Source organism: Ictidomys tridecemlineatus, chromosome 2 (genome assembly GCF_052094955.1).
Source record: "Ictidomys tridecemlineatus isolate mIctTri1 chromosome 2, mIctTri1.hap1, whole genome shotgun sequence".
NCBI lineage: Eukaryota > Metazoa > Chordata > Mammalia > Rodentia > Sciuridae > Ictidomys > Ictidomys tridecemlineatus.
Genome location: NC_135478.1, coordinates 19,952,386 through 19,972,136, shown reverse-complemented (window position 1 = coordinate 19,972,136; position 19,751 = coordinate 19,952,386). Strand labels below are relative to the sequence as shown.

Genomic DNA, 19,751 nt, shown 5'->3' with positions numbered 1-19,751 from the left:
AGCTCATGCTCATGCACTTTCTGGAACACTCTTTTTTTTTTTTTTTTTTAAGAGAGAGAATTTTTTAAATATTTATTTATTTATTTTAGTTATTGGCGGACACAACATCTTTGTTTGTATGTGGTGCTGAGGATTGAACCTGGTCCGCACGCATGCCAGGCAAGTGCGCTACCGCTTGAGCCACATCCCCAGCCCCTCTGGAACACTCTTGACTCTCTGTCCTTTCTTTTCCTTGCCTGTGCTCATATTGTATTTTTTTCTCATGATTTTTTTAACCTTCAATTTCCCCTGTCAGAACACTCATCAATTACATTTGTCTATGAATATATTTATGTTCATGTACTTTAATATCTGTATTTATATTTATCTACTGTATATTTATGAATAAGATATGCTCCCCAATTGGTAATGGTGGATTAATCTGAGTAGTAGAATACTTTGCAATTTTTATTTTCTTCTGTGTTTTTCTATATTATTAAATGAAATTTATTACTGTGATCAGAAAAAAAAATCTTTAAAACCTTTCACATGCTTTTAAGTTCATATGCTGCTGTCTGAATACAATCTTTTCCTGATGTCCAAGCTGATCCTTTCTCGTCCTTGTTTGAAACACATGCCTTTTGGGGTCATTTTTAGTGTTTTGCTGTGTAGTCTGTGAAACTTCAATTATTCTAGGCCCATCAACTTAAAAGAAAGAGAGAGGCACAGCTACCAATAAAAATGATAGCAGAATAGTTGTTACTCTAAGGGTCTGGGGTATAGCTCAGTTGTAGAGTACTTGCCTAGCCCTGGGTTCAAGTTTCAGCACACACACAAAAAAAAGTTACTCTAGTCACACTCACTCCCTCCTCCCCATCATGATAGCATGATAGTTAGGACTTTCCTGCTGTGTCTCTTCCTATGACTTGAAAGCTATGTCCTCCACAAAGCTGATCATATAACATGGGTCAAACATGCACACTTGGGGGTACTGGGGATGTGGCTTAAGGGGTAGCGTGCTCGTCTGGCATGCGTGCGGCCCAGATTCAATCCTCAGCACCACGTAAAAACAAAGATGTTGTTTCCGCCGATGACTAAGAAATAAATATTAAAAAGTTCTCTCTCTCTCTCTCTCTCTCTCTCTCTCTCTTTTTTAAAAAAACAAAACAAAACATGCTCACTTGGTATTTTCTTTGCATGATGCTGTCCCTCTTCCATCACTTGGGCTAGACTAGGTCACATTTCATTTATTGACAGCCAGACCCACCACATCCCAGTTTGTCTCTGGTCTTTTTCACTTTTCTAAAAAGGGAGAAGGACTCTCTCTTCCCACCCAGGTTGTATTTTTTAAAAGTTATCTCTTGCCTGTTGAGTGTTATGAGTGAGCTATACCATTAACATGTCAGAATTTATTGAATAATAGTAAATTCACAAGCTTTATCTGTTTCATCAGCATTGATTCACCAAGTACTTATGGCTCACTTGATAGCCCTGAACAGGGCAATTCAAGTTCTTTAATTCTGTTCCCATCTTAATTAGTAATATCTGTAGCGCTGAAGTTACACATCATACTTTACACAAATGATCTATAGGTTATGAAATGAATAAAAAAGGGTTAACAGTGGCCATAGGATTTATAGAGGCAGCAAGAAAAGCAAAATAACAACATTTAATTGTAGGTCTAATTAGCTTTTATTTGTGATTTATGAATCAAAGAAGCTTTTAATGAAAGCTCACTTGGTATTTGTCTTTGCATGATGCTGTCCCTCTAATTTAGTTTTTTTTTTTTTTTCAAGGTTGAAGAAGAGGCGACTTCCTTGTTCTTTCCAGTAGACTGTAATCTACCATTTTCAGGAAAAATAATTTACTGGTCTGTTTTGGGGTATATTTCATTAAGAGTTTCAGTGTGATGATGTGGCATTTGGCATGAATGACTCCATTTTGGTTTGGTCTGGTCTGTTGGGGCCTAGTACAGGACTTCAGTCCAAAATAATACTCTTAACATAATTTTTGTTTAACAGTGCTAAATTAATTCAGGATTCAGAGTAATCTGGTCCAATCTCTCCTCCTCAATTGGGGCCCTAAAGGGTTTATGACTATTGACTCTTCTGTCTGGTAAATAAAGGTGTGACTTTCATTTTATAACTTATTCCAGTGTCTCACCTTGGCAGACTGTCAGCCTTCATCTCTCCAGTCATTCTCTTCCTTGGGAGGCCTGTGTGGGACTCCCAGAACTGGAAGTCTGGTGGTTTTCCCCAACACGCCCAGTACTTAGGTAGGCACACAGAACCAAACCTCTTCTGGCTCTCAGTTCACTCTTCTAAATTGCCCCCATTAACTTCTAAACCTCTCCATAGGAGAGGAGCTGAGTTTTATTCAACTTTGTATACTCTAAAGCAATTAGTACAGGTACATAGTTGGCAAGGACTCCCCTGAATTAACATTCTTTTTTTTTTTTTTTTTTGAGATGGGGTCTCTATACATTGCCCAGGCTGGGCTTGAATTCATTCTCCTCTTGCTGCAGCCTCTCAAGTAGCTGGGTTACAGGCATCATCATAAACTCAAGTAGCTGGGTTACAGGCTCCATAAACTTTTCCAAAATATATTACTAAAATCTATTGCTTTTTTTTTGTAGTTGGATGCAATACCTTTATTTTATTTATTTTTCTATGGTGTTGAGGATTGAACCCAGGCTGCACACATTACGTGAGCGCTCCACCACTGGAACACAACCCCAGCCCCTCTATTGTCTTTTATACTCTTTTTTTCTCCTTTAACATGATTACAGTGAACAAAAAAATTTAATTAGTACCACTTTGTTCTATACTAAATATGTAATATTGTGATTCTAATGCCATGATCTGGGTCTGAGTTTTAAAACACTGAAATAATTATATATAAAAATTCACGCATCTAAAGTGTAAAATTCAGTGGTTTTAAATATATTCACAGAATTCTACTAATCATCACCACTGAGTTGAATAAAACTCAGCTCCTCTCCTAGGGAGAGGTTTAGAAGTTAATGTCTAATTCTGGAACGTTTTTTATCATTCTGAACACAAGTGACACCCATTAGCTGTCACTCCCCATTGCTGTCCTCATCTCTACCCTTGCAACCACTGTTTTATTTCTCTATGTATTTGCCTATTTTGGAATTTCATGTAAATGGGATAATATAATATGTGGGCTTTTATATCTGGTTCTTTTACTTTGCATGATGTTTTCAAAGATTCATCCATGCTGTGGCTTGTATTATTCTTTAAAATAGCTGAATAATATTCTACTTCAAGGATATATGCCACTTTTTTTTCAGTTTTTATTTTTTTTCATTCATCGGTTGATGGACATTTGTATTGTTTCCACTTTTGGCTATTATGAATAATGTTGTTAGGAGAATTCACAAACAGTTTTTTCCTAGGGACATATGATTTCAATTTTCTTGGGTATATTCCGAGGTGGATAATATTTATTTTTTTCAGAAACTGCCACATTATTTTCCAAAGTGGTTGCAACATTTTATATTTTCAGTAGCACTGTGTAAGGAAGTTCCATTTCTTCACACTTGTAATTATCTTTCTTTTAAAATTATAGCCATTTTTAGTGTGTTTGAAGTAATATCTCATTGTGATTTGTACTTCCCTGAGAATATATATTATTTCAGTTCTTAAGATATTGTGTTCAACTACAACTAAAAAAATTTTTAAAAATGTATTGAGACGTGCTATGTGGTCTGTCCTGTAGAATTCTCCAGGTGTCCTTGAGAAGAACATGTATTCTACTGTTGTTGGGTTTGACTCTTCTACTTATATGAGTTTTTAGGTGTTCACTTTTCACCTGGTAAACCCTATTCATCCTTGGAGATTGAGGTCCAAAGAATTTCATCTATTTTATCTTTCTTAACCTCCTCCCTGTGGATTAAGAAAGTAATGTACAGTTTCCTCATTTGAACTTCTATCACTTGCCAGTTCTTATAACTGTGTTATAATCTTTATTACAAGTCAGTCTTTCTAAACTCTGATATTAGGGTTTCTTTGTGCAGGGACTATTTCTGATTTCTTCCTCTGAAACTTTATATCTGTTGGTAGCTTTAAAGCATGCCACTGGATGGATGAAAGAATCTAGTGGTCACTGAGAACCTCTTAAACGGTGAGCCTCTTAAACATAGGCTACATACTGTGGAGACTAGAGCAGAAGAAAGGCAGTGCATTCCACCTCTTGGGAATCTACAGTTTAGTTCAGAAAACAAGATGTCTACAAGGGAAACTTTAAGACAGGATTTGACCAAGTGCCAAGATGGGGGCCCTAGGAATTTGGCTTGTCTACTTTATTTTTCTCCTTATGCATGGGAAAGAGACTTGTGAGGTAGGAACAACCCTAGAGTCTTCTGGTATCTGTTCATCAGCCTCCACTTGGACACTGTCACCCAGAGGGAGAGGCCCCAACACTCCTTGTCAGGTCTTGATGATGGTGTTTGCCAACTTTGAGTAGTGAGGAAAAGGCAATTGCCTTTTAATTGTAATACGCCCTTCAATATTCTCCATAAAAGAAACTATAAGCCCTAAAGAATATCTGTAAAGTCAACAGGGAGAGGAAAGCTCTGGTTATAAGCTATAATCCTGCTGGAATAGGTCAAAGAATGCTTATATTATATTATATGCTTATATATATTTCAATTATAGATGAGGAAAGTCAGATCGAGCTCACCTGAGAGGGTCACATCAGGAGGAGCCCAAAGGAGTTGTTTTCAAAGCCTGTTTTTCTCCTAGAGCTCACCTGTTTTTTGAGGCCTGTCAGGTCTGAGGGCATGAGACCTGGAGGGGTGGATTCATCTCACATGCCAGCTAGACACTTTATTCTTTCTAATTTGGGACACAAACTGATGATTTCTGGGATAATTGGGGGATTCCTGGTGCTTTCTTATCAGATACAATGTGATGAAGAAGGTGTCAAGCTAGATTTAAACTCTTCAGTAACCTGAGAATAGAATTATTTATGAAGTATAAGACCTTCATTTTTAGTAGTACCCATAAGTAAAGCAGGAGGACAATACAAGCAGGGACTCACAGTTTTACAGAACAGTGGACTAAAAGGTATCTTTATCATGATGGTCATGGACACATTTATTGACAGCCAGTTGAGGGCAGAACACTGCTAGGAGAGGGGAACATCAAACAGACTGAAACTGGAAGGAATTAGAGCATTAGAAGAGGCACAGAGCAGGTCTCCTGGTATAGGATGGATTTGAGCAGGGTGGAAAAGTGGGTGAACTTTACATGGAGAGCAAGGGGAGAACACCAGTGGTCAGCGGGAGGGCCATAGAGGTTGGCATGTGTAAGATACACATTTCATCAAAGCAGAGTATACAGAAGGTGGCATATTGGACTTTGGTAGGGGTAAGGCATAGGAAAATTGCTGTGTACATGTTCACATAGGTGTGTCAACTTCCAAACAAGATTAGCTCACTTGGTGTAAATAAATGATCCACATAACTGTGCTCCAGGCAATAGCTGATGACTCAAGTAATCCGTCTATGACTGACTTCTCAGTTCTCTTCCCGAGGAGGTCAGGAAAAGGGGAGAGGGTGGGCCGGGAATAATGGGCAATTCTGGGTGGGTCCAGGTGAGTCACCTCTTCCCCAATGCTGATACCAGGAGGCCAGGCACAGAGCTTTTGCTTTGGTTCTTTATTCTCTTCACTTTCTCCCCAGTCCCAGCTGTCACCTCTTTCACACTTTGATTTTTCAGGTGGGTTTCTGGAGTGTAGAACCTCTCATTGTATAGTTAGGACAAGGGACAGCTTCTTCCTAAGCATGAAGATTTCAGAGTCAAGACTACAATGGTCTGTTGAACACCAGCCCCTTTCATCTCCACTCTATGCTCTGCCATGTATTTTTTTTTTTCTGAGTCTCTTCATGCCATCTGAGAGGCAAAAGGGACATAGAACAGGCCATAGGGAAATTTGAAGGGGCTGTCCTTTGACTGCAAGGTGTTCCAGGGAATATGTGTAGAGGTAGAAGACGTTTGACGCATTCCTCCCAAATGTGTCATAGCTAACAAAATATGAAGTAACAGCACCTCTCAGAGGAGCAGAGCTGTAATGCAGGACACCAGGTGCCCACCTGGTGAGATGTGGTAAGGTCTTTTGTTCCTTCCTGCCTCCCACTACAGGTGACACTGTGTTTAAGTTCCATCCCTGGACTCTTTCTCTTTTCTGAAATGTTTTGCTATTTCTGACAAACATCAAACACAGGACCTGTTGGCCTGTTGGACAGTCTGAACTCTCTTGTATCCCTCTTCTTTCAGACTCTTCAAAATCAGGTACATTATGTTTTTATTTAGTCCCAGTAGATGTCTATGAGCAGCCCCATGTAGGTGAAGGTGGGAACTCTAATCTCCCTCAAGCCAGTTAATTCTAATGTTTTTGTTCTGTAATATTTGGATTGGTGTACTAGAGATGACTCACAACCCATGGTTTTCTGAAAGTGATCCTGGAACTAAGATTTCCTGAAACAGAAAAGGGAACTCTCATTATGGCCAGATGGATTCAGAGATCTGAGGAGACAAGGCTTAAACGGTAAAAGATGGACTCTTTTACTGCCACCCACACCCAAGAGAATTGGCAAAACCTCATTAAGGATATTAGAGAAATTCTTTTCAGGGAAAAACTTCTTATGGACCCATTCAAACACCCCAAGAATGAAAATACACATCTTCCATCTCTAGAGGAGGTGTTCCTGGGGTCGATTAATGCCTGCCTTTTCCAAATCTTTGCTGCTCTGATTGGGATGAATGAAAATCTCTCCCTTGCTGCTGCTACAATGTTAAGATTTACCAATGGAATATTGTGGCGGGCAATTGCTTCTGTTGTTGGCAGGGAAATGCCCTCTAAACTTTGCCTTCCAGTACTCCAGTTGTGGAGGGTCCTACTGGTCAAGTCATAGCCCAGGGTTTCCTGCCTGCCAGCCCTGGCTGCTGACTGTGGACGCCTCTGGCTGCGGCAACCCAGTAAGCTTCTCTGCCATCCAGTGGCTGCAGTCACACTCTCCCTAAGAGATCTGCATCCTAGCCTTGAAAGGAGCCCCTCCCCTTTCAAGGTAATGCCTTCCTTACATATTCTTCTGCACCCCATGGTATTTATTTAGAGTTCTCTTTTATTCGTTTGTAGTATTTATGTCTCTTGAGTTAATAAGTGAACAGCTTCCTGTTCAAATTACTGTGGTTACTGTCCTGACTCTCCTTCATGGACCATGATGCCCAAAATGCAATTATTCATGTTAAAAAATTTCCTTTTATTAGATTTTGGTAAGTTCAAAATCAACTGAACATGTGGAAAAACATGGGTCCTTATAATACTAGAAATTAAACAAAATAATGCAGTACCAGTTTATTCAGTCAGAAACCATGCCTATGAATTTTCTACTTAGAATTGGTTTTAAATCATCTTATGGTTTAATGGTAGTGAAATAAAACAAAATTCTGGAGACTGAGATTCTTGGAGAGAGCAAATTCTCCCCTTTTTCTAAGAGTATCTGTACCCAAAACAATATAATAGCAGAAAGCGTTCATCTTTTAAGATGTTAGGGCCATTAGCTGTTAGAAATTCAGTGCCATCAAATTAGAATGGAAAAAGCAGCACCAGTCCATCTAGTAGATTCAAGAACTACATTACTACACACAGAATGTACAACTAGGAGTGATTCCAGACTAGGTCTATTCAGTAGAAGTAAGTGAGCTATGTATAATTTAAAATTCTCTAGTAGTCACACTAAAAAGGTTAGGAGAAACAGATGAAATGAAAGCACAAAAAATTGAAAATGTCATTTCAAGATGTAAGCAACACAAAAATATTAAAATCTTTTCCATTCTTGTGCTTGTATTGTCTTTGAAATTTGGTGTGTATTTGTATCAGGCAGCATATTATTAGTACAATGAAATATCTGAGGAAATTAATTTTATAAAGAGAAAAGGTTTTGAGTGATGGTTCTGGAGGTTCAAGTCCAAGATCAGGTGATTCCATTGGTTTGGGTATCTTGTGAGGGTGGGCATATCATGAAAGGAGTATGCTAGAGTGAGCAGAACAGGGAACAGGGCAGGGTCTTACTATTCCCTTCAAGGGCATGTCCCCAATGATCTAAACCACACCAGTGCTTTCTACTTTTAGAACTACTCAGTTCAGATGAGTCACTTCTCAAGTTCTCAGTGGCCACATAATAGCTAGTAGCTATTGTACTGGACAGTGCAGCTCTAGAATACAATTTACATAATTAATGAGAGTGACAGTCTAGGAGACAGTATTTAAAAACAAACTATTATAAAATCAGACTATTCTGTAACTTTATTGATAATATTGTTTTGAAAAAACATTTTCTTTTGTTAGATAAAAACGTTATTGATAACATGTATTTTTTCTAGGAATCAAGATTTTCAACATGAAAGAAGTACAAACACAGAATACCACACAAACACAAAAGTACTACACAGAACTTAGGGACACTGTTGTAAGAATTAAATTTTAAATATCATATGAACTTTCACCCACATGTGGAAAAAAGTTTGTATGTGTTCAGCTCTGTCAGCTGCAGTAGCTCAGTAGCAAAATCATTTCATGATTCCATTTTGACTTTAAAATGCCTTTATTCTGTTAATAGGGTCCTTAGAAAAATGGAAGATTTTATGTTTGGGAGCTTGGAGCACTCTTGTGTATTTGCCAGAAAACAAGGATGTTTTAAAAAATTAATATGATTATCTGAAAATGACCCAGGAACCAACCAAAAGACAGGTTTTAAAAACTGAGAAGTTGTGACAGTTGAAGCATCAAAAGGAGAATATGGCTGTGAAATACTAGAAGCTGTTAAAAAACATGAGTTCATAAGAATAAGGAAAAGTGAAAAAATATTCTAAGACCAGGCATAGTGACACATTTATAGTCCAAGTACTCAGGAGACTGAGGCAGGAGGATGGCTTGAGCCCAGGAGTTGGAGGCCAGCAGGGGCCAGCCTGTCTTTTAAAAAGGTGTAAGAGATAGTAGATGGCTTGTTCCTCAACCCTATTGATGTTAAATTATTTATTAGTATCATGGAGAATACAGAAATATTAAAAATAGCAGTTAAGAGACACTTTTTGACTCGTGGAATATTAGAATGAACCTGTAAATTTTGATCTTGAGTCAATCAAAAGTCAGGTAAAATATCCAAAATCTAGTTGGATCTAATTTTAAGGATTCTAAGCATTTATGTGGCCCTATGAATATGAATGAATATGCAGTTTTGTACAGTGTTAATACTATAAAATTAAACAGAGACTTTACTATGGAACATTAAGTTTAAAGATCTTGAGGTATTTATATATCTTTACCCTTAGATATAAATATTTTTACATATCTTAATATAGGTACATTTATATAAAGATTTCAAACTGATGAACTTGGGTAGGAGCTACAGACTTTTAAGGAGAAAAAATGGATAATATATAAGTTGAATACAGGGAAGTAGCTTAGATGATCATTCCCTTATTGATGTAGTTAGGTATGTATGTATATGGAAGCTTTCTTTTTTGAAGTACTTCAAAGCAAATCTCAGACATCATCATTCAACCCAGTTATGGCCCCCTTGAAGTTATGGAATCATTAATATAATTATATAGAGAGTCTGGTGTTGCCCATTGGGGTATCAGACAAGATCCTCAGCCTCTTATAGACACTGTCTGCTAGTAAATAGGTTTTGGTATAGTAACTGCCTTCCTAGGTGAGTAAACATCTTTTAACCTAGAAAGCTTTGGAATAAAACAAATACTTAAAAGACCCATTTGTATTAATATTTTGTGCATGTTAAGAAGCTACTTTGTATATTTGTTCTTTTATGTATTTGTTAAAGAAGGACAAATTGAGTTGGGGAGAATGATAATTCTGTCAATCCAATTTGGAAAGTTTGAAGAATTTAGATGTTTTTATTTTAAGGTGAAATCTTACTAAATTATTCTTACTATTGGAACATCTATGTTACTTTTATTTATAAGCTTAGTGTATGGGATTTATTAGTATGAATTAGTAAAGAAAGTTTTAAATTAAAGCTGTTGAAGTACATGAAGATAAATGCTTGAGATAAAGCAGTCCACCGGGGAAACACATCCACAAGCACACTGTTTTCTGATCCTCAACCCCTTGTCACTTTCTATGTTGAGAATGATAGCAGAGGCCTGCATAGAAAAGGCTGGCTGGACACCTGTATGTCCCTTTCATCTAATTATAGCCTACATTGAGGTCCTGCCCCCTGCCCATCTAAGTCTGAGCATTTTATTAAAGGACAAAATTCATCCAATAAGAAATGTTTGGTATGCACCTGGGTTCGCTGAACACATGCACACCCTTTCTTGTGTCACTAGGAGTAAAGGAAACACCCCGTAAGAGCATTGGAGTGTTGGGAGCCATCTGCTGGATCTGATTAGGCATTATTTATACTCCAGGAAGTCTTAGGAGACCCCTACTGGACCCTGTATGCTACTGCAGTCAGAAGAATTTACCCAGAAGTTCAGAAGAGATCCTCCAATCTAAACTAATGTTCACATTTTGTGGGGCAAATTTTCTCAAAGTGCATATAAATCACAAACAGTATACCACTTAAAAACTTCAAAGTTGCAGTGAGATAGAGCAAGTCTTCAGCATTAAAGAAACAAACTTTGCAATAAACAGGCTTGCAGTGGCCTGAAGCCCTTCCAAGGATTAAGGTGAACTTGAGCTGCAACTCCACAATCCACCAGGTTCCAGGTCTCAGGCCCTGTGAACCTAGTCATCTAGCTGGTGTTTCAGTAGTTTCATTCCACCCCAAGGGGTTTCTTTTTTGTGTCCCTTTCTTACTATCAAGCGCTCATTTAGGTTCCGAGTTCCTCTGCAGGCCAGGGCATCTGGAATCCATACAGCATGCTATTCTAGCAGGATACAAGATCTATGAAAGGAATTTTAAGAAAGCTCAGGCGGAAAGAGCCCTATGACATTCTCTTGACCAAACAAGCCACAAACAGAACAAAGTGAGCCTGGGTACAATACAGAGACCACCAAAGCCTTGTGGCAGCTTAGCTTAGAAAGGAAAGGGGGCTACTGTGTGGGATTCAAGATGAACTGAGAGGCTGAGAGGAGAGTTGTGAGTTCAAAGTCAGCCTCAGCAGTGCTAAGTGCTAAGCAACTTAGACCTTTTCTCTAAGTAAAAACTGAAAAGGGGCTGGGGATGTGGCTTAGTGGTGGAGATGCCCTGAGTTCAATCCCTGGTTAAAAAAAAAAAAAAAAGATGAACTGAAAGACAGCTGCAAGGTTGTTTCACAGGACTGCAGTAATATTCCAGAGGCACAGCCTGAGGACTTGTGTGTGAAATGGGAGACCCACTGGGCTCATACCCATCGTAGTGTTCTTATGTCCTCACCTTGCTTACCTCTGTAGTTTACTGTGCCCACAAAGAAGGTTCTTCTTTGCCACTGCTTCCCACCATGTCTTTCTTTCAAATGTCTTGCAGTGGTAACCCAGTAGTTGGTGTGCAACAGGTTTTAGCATCTTCCCTAAAATTCTGATTCTTGCATATACCACTCTTGGGACACAATGTGTAAAACCCCATAAACATTTCTCCCATCCCTGAAGTGCCTCAGACTTGGATCTTCCCTGGAATAGACTGTTTTGGTTAATGGAATTCTTTGACTAATAAAGGATATTTGTATTCAGGATATATAAAGATCCCTCTAAAAATAGTAAGAAAATCATGGATTTATGAGTTTTTTTCTACCTCTTGTCCTGGGAATTGAGATTGTGAACTTGAGAAGCCCATTTTAAAATTTGTGGGGATTCTTGAACAAGGTCTGTGGACTTAGGGATGCCATTGTGGGTTGACAAACTAAGGAATTGTCTCTTGCCTCTGTGTGAACTCATAATTGTGGCTCAAGGTAGATAGAAAAGGATACCCTTAAAATTACAGGATTATCCCAGGATCTTTGTTCCACAAGAGAGGAACACTCCTTTAGTTGGTCAGGAGATCCTAGACATAGGTGGACACTCATTAAAAGTTATCAGTTACAAATTAATTATCTAGGTTGCAAGGTGCATTCCTAATGTACCTGTTATGCTGCTTAGGGTTTGCTTATTATGTTATTAAACAAATCTCCTTCCCACCTCTTAACTTTTTGAAAGGCTAGAATTCTTTGTAATGTCAAAGGACATGTTTATAGCCTACTAAATATACACTGTAGCAGAACATCTATAAATGGTAGGAAACACAACTGGAAGTTTGCTGGGGCCTCTGTGAGCCAATCATCAGCTGGCAGCTGGAAGTTTGCTGGCAGCTGAAAGTTTGCTGGGGCCCCTTCGGCTGTGGCTCTCAACATCTCCCCCTCTCTGTTTAAACAACAAGCATGTAGCTTAGGGATCGTGCCTGCCTTAGGTTGTCCAATACTTCATATGGTCCTTACCCGTCATCGGATAAGCTGACCTCAAGGCGTCAGCCTCCTGTCTTAGGTTGGTACCACTGCAATTGGATCTTACCCGTCATTAACTACCGGTCCAGCATACAGCCACACCTGTGGATAGGTCTTTGTACCAGCGGGTGGGGGGGGTGAGGTTCTTTGCCTCACCTCTGTTGGCCCCCAAATTTTAACTGAACGACCATCATAAGCAGAAGGGAGGAAGATACACCAAGCCAATTGACGGCTCCTTTTGGAAAAATTGTACCACCGATGACCCCATCAGCAAAAATACCCCAACGCTACCACAAGTCGCTGCACCAACAGATAGTTCACAATGCATACAAGTGATACATAGTCCAGACAAGTTCTGCAAGCAGTTCAGTGATGGCTCCTTTTGGAAAAATTGTACCACCGATGATACCATCAGCAAAAATACCCTAATGCTACCACAAGTCACTGCACCAACAGATAGTTCACAATGCATACAAGTGAGTTCCACAATGCATACAAGTGATACATAGTCCAGGCAAGTTCTGCAAGCAGTTCAGTGATAGCTATTGCAGAAGCTGTAGATTGGTTTTATCTTTATCTTCACTGGCACTGGGATGAAGATAGGAATTCTGGCAATAATGGCCAAAGAAAAAATTATGTAACATTCCAGAAGGCACTAAAAGAAAACAATTTTCTCAACAATTTACATTATCTTGAACAAAATTATTAAATATAATGAAAAGGAAAAGTGAAAGTAAACAAACAGATCTGTTAACCTGCTTTTTTGTTCACATATTAAAACAATCCTCAACAGCTATTTACCCAATTTAAATTAAACCATTTAAATCACATGAATAAAAATATTTGGATCCATTTTTTCATGAGTGCTCATTATATATGATATATGGACATATGTACATACAAACATACAACAAAACAGAAGTGTGCACACATAATACATACAACACATAACATAATAGTAAAGGCCTTATAACTTTTTACAGGTGAAATCTCCATTGCAATGTTTAAAAACTCTATAGTCAAAAAATAGAATTGATCAGCAAAACATTAACCTAAGTCTGTATGAGCTCAAAAAACAAAATAGAACTTCATGATTTGGGAAAGGGTAATAATAAAATAGATATTGAAAAAAGCATCCTGGTTCTGTTGCAGATGTAAGGGTAGCCAAACTGGAGTTCTGGATACTAGCTGTTATGGATTTGAACCAAATCATCTTCTTTTTGGTCTGTAGAAATCGCTTTAGTTAATCTCTCTGGAATCCAAATCGGCTGCTGTTCTCCCTGTGGAAACACACAAACAGACCTCCGACTCCCGACAATTACTGGGTCAGGACCTTTCCATTGTCCTGTTAGAATAAGTACCTTGGGCTTATGTACATTTTTGGACACATATGCCTTTCCGCAGCACTAAGTCCTGATGAATCCAAATTTAAAAAGTTTATAGAGTAAAAAGGGTTATTTTAAGTTTAACTTTGGGGAATATATACCCCTTCCCAATTTCCTCTTTTTGCTTTAATAAGTACATTTTAATAGTTTGATGAGCTCTTTCAACTATGCCTTATCCCTGTGGATTGTATGGGATTCCTGTTATATGCGTAATGCCAAATGATGAGCATAATTGTTTAAAAGAGGTAGAAGTATAACCAGGGGCATTATCTGTTTTAACTGTTTTGGAATGCCCACAGTGGCAAAATTTTGTAAGCAATGAGCTATAATATCGTTAGTTTTTTCTCCAGCATGAAGGGAGCCCATCAAAAATTCGGAAGAAGTATCAACTGTAACATGCAAATATTTTAATTTTCCAAATTCTGGCAAGTGTGTGACGTCTAGCTGCCAAATATGGTTAGGTATCAGTCCTCTAGGATTGACTCCAAGATTAACTTGTGGTAAAAAGGTCACACAATTTTGACATTGTTTTATTATTTGTCTAGCTTGTTCCTTAGTTATTTTAAAACACTTTTGTAAAGTATTAGCATTGACATGGAACTTTTTGTGAAAATTTGTAGCTTCTTCTAGTGTAGAGAAAATATGTATGTAATGTGTAGTTTTATCTGCTAATTCATTGCCCAAACTAAGGGCTCCAGGCAATCCTGTATGTGCCCTGATATGTCCTATAAAGAATTGATCTTTTCTGTCCCAGATTAGACTTTGTATAGTGGAAAGCAAAGAGAAAACAGTAGAGGAAGGGGAAATCCTACCAGCATCTTCAAGGGATACTATAGCATTAACTATATACTGACTATTGGAAAATAAATTAAATACAGAATCTTTAAACATCACAAAAGCTTGTAATACTGCATTAAGCTCTACCTTTTGAGCTGATTGTTTGGGTACTAAAAATGTAAAAGTTTGATCAGGTGTAACTTTTGCTGCTGTACCATTATATGACCCATCAGTGAATATATTTGGAGCATTCATGATAGGTGTTTTTCTTGTCGTTTTTGGAAAAATTACAGTATGCAATGACCAAAAAGACAATAAAGGATTAGATGGTAAGTGGTTATCAAATGAAACATTAGATTTGCACATGATTATTGCCCAAGTATTTAACTCATTAGCTAACACATCAATTTGATTCATAGTATATGGAGAAATAATTTTATTGGGAGAAATTCCAAACACTCCCTTTGCTGCTTTTATTCCTTTGAGTATTAATTGTCCTACAGCCTCAGTATACCTAAAGAATAGTGTTAGGAGAATAATATAAATGTATCCATAATAATGGACCTTCTTGCCAAAATACTCCTGTAGGAATATTTTTTTGGTAGTACAATAAATAATAAGGGCAAACTTATATCAATTCTATCCAAATGCATATTTTCCATATATGTTTCAATGATTTTTAATGCCTTTCTTGCTTCAGGTGTTAACATTCAGGGTGAATTTGGATCTGATGGACCTTTTAGGATATCAAATAAAGGTCCCAACTCTCCTGTTGGTATACCTAGATAAGGCCTTATTCAATTTATGTCTCCTAATAACTTTTGAAAGTTGTTAAATGATTTGAGTTGATCTACTCGTATTTGAATTTTTGGTGGACGGACCATGGTTGAGGATAATAGAACTCCTAAATAATTAATTGGAAAATTTAATTGTACTTTATCTATTGCTATCTCTAGATTATAATTTTTTAATAAGTTTGTAAGTGTGGCATAACATTCTAACAATGTGTTTTTATCTTTGTGGGCTAATAATACATCATCCATATAGTGAAATATTTGTAGTTCAGGATTTTGATTTCTAAGTGGCTGGATTACTTTGTTAACATAAATTTTACACATAGTTGGGCTGTACATCCCTTGAGGGAGTACTTTCCATTCATATCTCTGATCAGGACTTTCATGATTCAGTGCAGGGATTGTAAATGCAAAACATGGATTATCCTCAGGATGAATTGGAATTGAAAAAAAAAACAATCTTTAATATCTATAACTAAAACATACCAGGTTTTTGGCAAAGCAGACAATTGAGGAATCCCGGATTGAGCAGGTCCCATAATAACCATCTCATTATTAAAGGTTCTTAAATCTTGCAGTAATCTCCATTTACCAGATTTCTTTTTGATGACAAAAATGGGAGTATTAAGGGGAGATACAGAAGGTTGTATATGTCCTTCCGCTAATTGTTGTTTGACCAGGTCATGGGCTGCTTGTATCTTTTCTTTCTTTAGTCAGGGGCCACTGAGGAACCCATACTGGTCTTTCTGATTTCCAAGTAATTTTTATTGTCTCAGTGACCCCTACTGAAAATCCAACCCATGTCTGTCCATTCCTTGATCTATTTGTATTGGTGCTGCTATACCTTGTTCTTGTTCTTCTAATCTTTTTTCTTTCCTAAAACCTTGTCTAGCCCTAATAGTGGGTGCATTTTGATTGATGTTATTTGTTAATGTCAAACCTAATTGATCTAGGACATCTCGTCCCCATAAGTTTACAGGAAGATGATCCAATACATGTGGCTGTATAGTTCCTTCACATCCTTCAGGATCCTTCCAATCTAATACCATTGCACTTCTATGGGGATTAGTCACCACTCCTAGGCCTCGAAGCGTTTGAGTGGCTTGTTGTAATGGCCAATGTTTTGGCCATTCTTGACGAGATATGATGCTAAGGTCTGCACCTGTATCCAGTAGCCCATTAAATTCGTGTCCTTGAATATTTAGTTTTAGCATGGGGTGAGAATCTAAATTTAAAGAAAGCATAGCCCAATCTACACGTGTGGAGCCTAATCCCCTGGAACCTCTTTCTACAGTACGACTGGAAAATTTATCATGTAGGCTGGGTATTATTAGTAACTGTGCTATTCTATCTCCTGGTGAAAATTACTGATATACCCTTTGGAGAACAGGCTATAATTTTTATTTCACCTTCATAATCGGGATCAATTATCCCAGGACTTATCATAAGTCCTTTTAGAGTAGAAGAACTGTGTCCCAATAATAAGCCTACTATTCCTTTGGGAAGAGGTCCTTTTATCCCTGTGGAAATGATTTGAACTCCCATCTCTGGAGTTAATACTGTTCTGGCGGAGGCACAGATGTCCAATCCTGCGCTTCCTCTGGTTTGTCTAGTGAGGGATTTAATGGACAATGTGTCCTGGCACTACCCTGATGGGGTTGCTGGGTTCCTCCAGTGCTCCGTATGTTTGTGGTCTTGGGCCCTGGAGCATTGGGTGCCCCCTGTCCATTTTTTGGCAATGGAGCCCGATGCCTTTCTCCACGATATCGTAAATAGATACCTGGTCCTTGTTTGTTTTTTGATAATGGAGTACCCTCTATGGTGGTTTGAGAATGCTTTCATTAGCCCAATGTCTTCCTCTATGGCATCGTGGTCAAATATCCGGTATTCTACTCCTTTGATACCTAGTTTTGTTAAACCCTCCTCCTAATGGGCAATTCCTTTTAAAATGTCCTGTTTGTTCACAATTGTAGCATGTTTTTGGCCTGGCATCTAAAACCTGTTGTACTGCAGCTGCCACGACTTGCCCTTGTTCTTTAATGTCTCTACATAATTTAATATATGTGTTTAAATCTTCATGTTTCCATGGTCTAATGACTTCTCTGCACTAATGATTCACTTGCTCATAAGCCAGTTGTTTTATTAATGGAATTGCTTGTTCTGTATCCCCAAAAACTCTGGTAGCTGTTTGAATAAGCCTATCTACAAATTCAGTGTAAGGTTCATTAGCTCCTTGTATTACCTTAGATAATTGACCTTGTAAACCTCCATGTCCTTGTAAAGTCTTCCATGCCCTAACCACATCTGCAGCAACTTGTGAGTATACGCCAGGATCATATGCAATTTGTTGCTGCTGATCCTCATAAGGTCCCTTTCCTAACAACATATCTAGATTTCTCTGAGGATAACCAGCTGCTGCATTTCACCTAGCCATCTCCTTGCAAAATTCCTCATTGGCAACCTTCCATAACAGGTATTGTCCTCCATTTAGCACAGCTTTACACATATTAGCCCAATCTGCTGGCATCATGTTCAAGTTGGTAATGGATTCGACCATGCTTACAGTGAAGGGTGCTTGAGGACCATAGGTTGTTACAGCCTCTTTTAGCTGCTTCACTGTTTTGAAATTTAATGCATTGTGAATTTGCTGCCCTCCTGACTGCTCAAATACAGGGCATGTTAATATTTGAGATCCTGTCTCAGGATCCCATCTATCAACTGCGGGGATTGGGGGCCTCCCAGCATATGGAGGTGGCCTTGTTGGTTGGACACTTACGCCCTCTGGTAATAGAAAGGTGTTAGTAGCAGTCTCCTGTTGTAACTTTTCCCCTGATGGCTTTTTCTGCTCTAAATTTTCTTTCTCTGACTAGCTCGAGAGACCTTCTTTTTTACTTGAATTTTTTCCTCTGACTAGTTCGAGACACCTTCTCTTTTACTTGAATTTTTTCCTCTGTCTGACTAGCTTGAGAGACCTTCTCTTTTACTTGAATTTTTCTACTATAACTATAATACAACCCAACAAGATAACGCCAAACAAAACTGAAACAGAGTGAAACAAAATTGGAACAACAAAAAATCATTATAGCCTTTCTATCCTCCTGAAGTGTCCATCTATCCTTTCTCCCTATCTATTCCTCAGATGTGAGCAGTTTTTCTTCCATCTTACACATCTCCAGGGTCAGGCAACTTAAAATGAATGTGAAGCAAAACAAAAGAAGAATCTTAAAATGGCTACCCATCCTCTCGCCCTGCCCTCAGGGGCAAGCAGTTTACCTTATCACTTACCCTCAGTCGTTCCCCTTGTGGGCCACCAAATGCCGCAGTCTGGCTGGGCACAATTCAGGAGCCACTTGTCAAAAGAAATGAACTTTATTTTTAGAACACACACACTGCACCACACAGCTCTTCAGGAAAACCCTCAGAGCCCAACAGCCACCACCGGCTTCCCACAAGCCTCTCAACCTCCCTCACCCCTCCTGCTCTTGAGGCCGATTGGCTGGGTCATGTGGGCAGAGCCAAAAAAATGTCCCCCAATGAGCAGCTCTGAGGTCTGGAAGGACGGCGAAACAGCCCAATGAGCATCACCGCAGAGGAGCCAATCAGTTGGAAGCTAGAAGTTTGCTGAGGCTGCTGTGAGCCAATCATCAGCTGGCAGCTGGAAGTTTGCTGGCAGCTGGAAGTTTGCTGGGGCCCCTGTGGGCCAATCATCAGCTGGCAGCTGGAAGTTTGCTGGGGCCCCTTCGGCTGTGGCTCTCAATAGCTGAACATCTATAAATGGTAGGAAACAAAGAGGAGGGCACTCATGTTGGTCATTTATTCCAAAAGTTCAAGTCTGAATGGACAGAAACCTTTAACATTTGACTTTCTGTACAGAAACTATGACCATTCTTATAAACCTTCAGTATTTTGCTGGACATAAACCATAACCTTTTAAAAAATGTATTTTATCATAACCCCCTTTCAAAGAACCTTCCTGGGGCTGGGGTTGTAGTTTAGTGGTAGAGTGCTCACCCAGCATGTATGAGGCATTGGGTTCAATCCTTGGCACCACATAAAAATAAAATAAAGGTTATTATGTCCACCTACAACTAAAACATTTTTTTAAAAAAGAACTTTCCAAAGTTTTCCATTAAAGGCTCATGAATCTTAAGCCTAACTATAAAAACTAAAATTATGAAATTTCTAGCAGAAAACAGAAAAAATCTTTTATGACATTAAGATAAACAAATATTTCTCAGCTAAGGCACCAAAGGCACACTCTGTCAACAAAAAATAAACCATTTGAACTTCACCAAAATCAACAACTTCTAATCTTCAAAAGACATTGTTAAGGGTTGGGATATAGCTCAGTTGGCAGAGTGCTTGCC

At 38.5% G+C, this 19,751-nt stretch overlaps 1 protein-coding gene across 3 annotated transcripts in view; it reads left to right on the top strand.

Annotated features, from left to right (window-relative positions):
* Ackr2 (atypical chemokine receptor 2) overlaps positions 1-19,751 on the top strand; it is a 58,454-nt gene that overhangs the window by 9,626 nt on the left and 29,077 nt on the right. The window contains exon 2 of one of the 3 annotated variants that reach the window (XR_005735897.2): positions 1,776-19,612. The exons of the other annotated variants lie outside the window; for them this stretch is intronic. The gene's annotated coding sequence lies outside the window, so the exon portion shown is untranslated. Of the gene's footprint in view, positions 1-1,775; positions 19,613-19,751 lie in introns of those variants that run through there. 3 annotated transcript variants of the gene reach the window in all.